General features: G+C 46.5%; 1 long non-coding RNA gene across 1 annotated transcript; it reads right to left on the bottom strand.

Moving 5' to 3' along the window:
• Nucleotides 1-368: 368 nt before the first annotated feature.
• LOC136473376 (uncharacterized) lies at nucleotides 369-1,613 on the bottom strand. The gene is made up of 2 exons (XR_010762597.1): nucleotides 1,510-1,613; nucleotides 369-637 (listed from the first exon to the last, which is right to left on the bottom strand). It is a non-coding gene; the product is annotated as an uncharacterized lncRNA (long non-coding RNA).
• Between the last annotated feature and the right edge of the window lie 4,139 nt (nucleotides 1,614-5,752).

The following is a 5,752-nucleotide window of genomic DNA, read 5'->3' as shown; positions in this document are numbered from 1 at the left end:
CTGTAAGACGCGTCACTGATAAGGAAATAGAGTGACGCTTATTCAGAATACGCGTCACTGAAAACGGGAACACGCGTCACTGATAAATCCATATCAGTGACGCGCTGTGGGAACCCGCGTCACTAATAAGTCTATATCAGCGACACGTTGTGGTAACACACGTCACGAATAAGGATATATGAGTGACACATACTAAGAATATGCGTCACTGATAATTTGATATCAGTGACTCATGTCTGTCTAATGTGTCACTGATAGCATATAACAAATGTACACATTGCTCATCAGAACCCCACATCGTTCACAGAAGAAATATATATATATATATATATATATAAGTCATCAATATGTAACATGTTCACACGAGATAGACATCAAGTTCAACAGATTCACATTTATATCAAATGTTCACAACTTGTTCAAAATCCATCACAACTTGTTCGAAATCCATCTAAACATTGGGCTTAATTTATTTAGTCACACACTACATCACTGGACTCACACTGATAATGGCAAACACACATCACTGGTCATGATGGAACTCTCCTTTCTTCTCGATGACTTGTTCCACTAAGAACCTGGCTAGCTTTTCTCTAATCATGAGCATATCGATGGGCGTCGTCAACACTTCAAATTCCTGTGTCAAGATAGAACATTGGTAAAAAAGAAAACATGGTACAGTACAATGTACAGGACAATATAGACAATCAATGTAAAAAATCACAGTTGCTAAGCTTGATGCAAACAATCAAGGGACATAGGAACATCCGCAGATGTGGAAATTCATTAGCAAACAGATGGTGCTGTGCCTATGTCTATCACTGAGTAAAATATATAGGCAGCGTAAAGCATCGAGCATTCGAGCTTATGACTAAAGTAGTACTGTGCATGTTTCCACTGAAAAGAAACTGCAGAGTTTTCTTCTACATCAAGGGAATAGCCTACAAATGTAGTGAAATCGCATTAAGGTTTGAAATACAACTGTTACTTGAGACTTTTTTCTGGACACGCAGGACTGTTTCCTTGAGACTGATTTGAAGACAGAATGCTGAGGCCACACAAACTTTTTCATCAAGACTATGAGCAATCGGCTAGTGACACTATTACTGAATAATGATACTCAAATTGAAACACAAACTGGCCACTGCGACAATGGCCACACTATATCCGAGTGCTAGGAAACAAATAAACAATCAGAGAAAATAATCTGTTAGCTAGCTGCATGCTCCTAATCCAATCACTAAACTACCTGGAGCATAAGGAGGTTCAGCTGCAAAAGCACAGAGCTGGCACCTGCTCCCCCACCCTCATCAGATCACTCCCCAAAACGAAAAGACAGGTAGCAATACAAATAAAGCCTCCACCTTTTCTCTTCTCTTGAGATAGAAAAAGACAGGTAGCAGAACAAGTACCATGGGCTAAAAACTATACTAGGACATGACACAGTCACACACACTCAAACAACCATGGGCCATTATATTTGCACATCCAAAGTTTAGATATGAATACCTCAGAGTATTCCAAGTTTGTCTTTCTCATAGCTAAAAACAAGTGGTGTGCAGCATACCAGCCAGATGACTTAGCAGAAGATTGTTGAAGGCACTGCGACAAATATACATAGAACACAATAATTTGAAAATGGAAGTTGAACACAGTACTTAATATACTAGAGGCACAATATTGACTTTTATTTTTGGAAGCACTTACTGCATATTTAAAAGCGTGTTTCAATGGCTGTGGTCTATCTTTCAGATTGTTTGTGTGTCTTGCAAAAGCCCTACATGTAAGAGTACAACACACACATATATATGGCTCATTATGTTGGTTCAATGATATTGGCACTTATGAAACAAGTCAATAGTAGGTAAGCAAACAACTCACTCGTCAATCAACAGTTTTAGCACGCTGAAATCATGGTTTTCAGATCTGTTGGAATCAAGGTATATGACCTTATTCCACTTTTGAATTATTACCACGACGATCCAATGATCACCAGCTAAGCCGCCAGAGTTGTAGGCTCTTGTCCAGTGGATGGCTGGACAACAGCGTGCTTGTTAAAGACATCGACATGCACTAGATGGCTGCTGCATTGTTTTAAACATGCAGCATGCACTAGAATTTGCTGCATAGTGCACCATCTATAATTAGCTTAAGCTCTCAACTTGTACTGCATGCCTTTTAAATAACACTTAAAACTTAAAACTACGGGGCTTAGCAAAGTTTGGGGCCTAATATATCTCAAACTATTGAGTGTTTGATCTATGTTCTTAAACAAAAATGATAAATCTATGATCCAGTAACCTATTTTTGGAGGCCAATTGTGTTAGCTATACACTAAATCAGCAGAAAATGGTCATAGAATAGGCACTGCTGAAATCAACACAGAATAGTGCAATCACAGAATATAAAGGCACAACATCTAACTGAACAACAAAGTTTCCAATGGCTGCAAAAAGATCAGTGATATTGCTACTTGGTCAGATTCTCCTATAAGTACAAAAAAGATAGAGATGCCTGCGTGAAAAAAGATATGCTCACCCAATTATGTAGGTCAAACGCAAAACTGCATGCTCCGATGTGTATATATCTGTAAAAAAACAAAAGTTCACCAAGAATTAGTTAGCTCATTCAGAACGGACATATCATTATACCGACTTATTCAGAAGTGACCATTCCGCTAACTTATAGAGTGACCATAGGCTAGCTATCCATTTTCAGCTAACTGGTAGAGTGACAGTGGTCATTCATGTGCTGAAATCACTTGAGGCAAATATATCATAATAAGTTGTCATTCAAACTTAAACCTTACTCAGAAGTCAGAACAGCTAGCATCAGGTACCAAGTAACAGGCTCAACCTTGTTAAATAATTTGAAAAAACTCTTCTAAGTTCAATAAATAGTGAATACATGAAAAATCAAAATTTAGCAGAGTATGTAGGCTGTAACCAATATCAGACATCCCAATTCTGGTTAATCAATCACATATAGTAGCGGGTATTCATCGAAGAAAGCAAGCAGCATATTTAATCCAGAAAGCAAGCACATTCCACACAGTATATTAATTCCATAAAGTACAAATCTTATCATAGTGCAAAAAACACAGCTTAGTACAAATCCCAAAAGGCAATTTACAAATTCCTAAGTGCAAACATCTAGGAGATGGAGTAAGGTAGTTCAATGTAATAAGACCTAAAAATATTTTTTTCAAATATAGATAGGAATAGTAAGGCACGTATCAAACATGACTCACAAGCTCTGGAGATTTGGAGGAAGATTATATGCAATATCACTGCCTCCATGGTTATTGTTGCTCGTATAATTGGATCAGTTAAAATCGATCCATGGATAACAGTAGGAAGGGGTATGCTCACAAATCACAATAGCAGGTAAAGGCATGGATTTGTGGTCTTCACCATTGTTCAGGCTAGCTTGATAATCTAACCTAAACCCACCTTTGTACACCACCGGTTTGTGCACTAAAACCACAGAGGACTAAAAATCCAAATCAGGATAATCTAGAGTTTCCATGAGGACACGAGCAAATAGCAATAATGCAAGGCAACTGCAGAAAGGGGGCCTAAGAAGAGCCAAAAAGTGTTCTCACCAGCACGTGGAGGCGGGTTGAGGAGCAGCATCTCGTTCCCTGCCGCCGCGTCCCCGGAGAGCAGGAAGCTGGTCATCCGCGGCCGAGGCCGCAGCGCTGCACTCTTAGCGTCGGTGCATCCCAAGGAAGAGTGCGAGCTCCCCATCCTTCTTCATGATGACGGCACCGAGAATCCAGCCCCTAGCCTCGCCGTCCATTACTCCCACCCGGCGCTGCATCGACGTCACTCCAACAGCACGGCCTGTGGCGTCATTAGGGTTCCAGCAAGCGAGATCTGTGGCACCGAGGAATGAGGTGATGCCGAATCTCCGGCCCCGCTAGATCCGCCGTCGGCTAGGGCCTCTATCTGCTCGAGCCACCACCTCACCAGATCGTACGAGGGCCGTGCCCAGCGCTTGCTCTCCGGCGGGCTGCCTCCTCACCAGATCCATCCATGGAGCCGTCGTGGTTGGGGAAGGGGGAGGTGGAGGAGGAGGAAGATGGGATGTCGCGGCGGCAGAGTAGAGGCAGTGGCGGTGGAGGAAGCGGGGAGGTGGTGACCGCTGCCCGGCCGGCGGAGTGCAGGAGGCGAGAGTTGAGAGAGAACAGGGGAAGACGAGAGAGGGGCGAGGGGACGGGCGAGGGGGGGAACGGGATTTCGGACTTGAGTCCTCATTTGACCATACTTGATAATTTTTTCGGGTCCGAGGGTGACGGGGGTAATTGAAACGCGTCACTCGTAAGAAGCTCCTGTTGTCAGTGACACATCTGGTTGGAAACGCGTCACCCATTTTGTTTATTTGCCATAGGCGACAGCATACCAGTGACGAGTTGTGTTCACCCGCGTCGCAGATAACATATTGGTGACGCGTTTTAGATCCAAGTCACAGATTAAGGCGTCACTAATAAGCATTTCTGGCATAGTGGGGCGGCATCATCAGGCCGGTGCTCCCATTTGTTAACCAGAACGCGTTTTGCCTGCATCGCCGGGTTGGGGTCGTGGAACACGGCCTTGGCCGCGAGGCACTACGGTGCGGGATCAGGCTGGATGGCACTGGACGTGCGGCACGCCGTCGTGGGGCCTAAGGTACGAGGTCTTCTTGCAGCGGCAGTAATAGCGATTCGAAGAAGGCGCCTGCGTCCTCCGCCTGTGCTTCCGGCTCGGCAGCAGCAGTGGCAGGTGGAGACACCGCCTCGTGGGCAGGGGTGGCCGTGCACAGCGCGACGGGTGAGGCTGTCCCAGCCGGAGACTGGTGCGACGGGCCCCCGGGCGGGGATAGAAGCTCCCGAGATGCAGCAGGAGGGGAAGAGTCCCACTTCACGGCGGGCAGAGGAGCCGGGAGGGGTGAGTCAACCGCCACCGTGGCGTCCATGGCCGAGTCCGTGCGCGTAGAGGAGGGAGCTGGGCCGGCAGCTGGAGGGGGGGGGGGGGGGGGGGGGGGGTGTGGCATCATATTTCCACTCCTCCCTGGGAGTACACAAATCCAAACACGGACGAGCGGGGGCGTAATCGCGAACCATAGCCTGCATATCATCGTCATACACCAGGGAAGACACAACGGTATCGCTTATGTTGACAGTGGTAGTTTCTAGGTGCTCCGGCGAGCAGCGAAGGGTCGGCATCCAGAGCAGAGCAGACGAGGCCGGACCTCGCACAGACGTCGTTGCAACGGCCTATGAGGGAGATATCAACCTCGACCTCAGCCGCCCGGCCGCTGGTGTCATCCGCCCCGCTGAAGGACCCGGGCGCCGCGGCAATGCCACCACCCACCTCAGGCAGGAGCGCGTCCTGCGCGACGACTACTGGGGGTGCGTGATCATCGACGAAGGGGCAGAGCAGCGAGCCGACCTAGACCGAGCGTCGAGGCATGAATGTGAGACCGCGGCGGCCTCCCAGGGCTGGGGAGTTGTCGCCGGCTCCGGCTAGCCGAAACCTCCGATGCCTGCTACCCATTGACCGGTTGCCTTCAAGTAAGCCGACCTCTTTAATAATACTGACTCTTAGCAATGGTTCATAGTATGATTAGGTTCATACCACACTCTCATATGATCTTGGAATATGTGTATGAGCCTAACTCTTGATCAAGGTCTAGTTTTTCTCACTCTTCTATTAAAATATAAAAAATGCTAAGAGTCAGCTTATGAGTCAGCCATTACAGGTACCCTTAG

Source organism: Miscanthus floridulus, chromosome 8, assembly GCF_019320115.1.
Source record: "Miscanthus floridulus cultivar M001 chromosome 8, ASM1932011v1, whole genome shotgun sequence".
NCBI lineage: Eukaryota > Viridiplantae > Streptophyta > Magnoliopsida > Poales > Poaceae > Miscanthus > Miscanthus floridulus.
The sequence above is the reverse complement of the archived record's forward strand: the minus strand, read 5'-3'. Positions and strand labels throughout refer to the sequence as shown.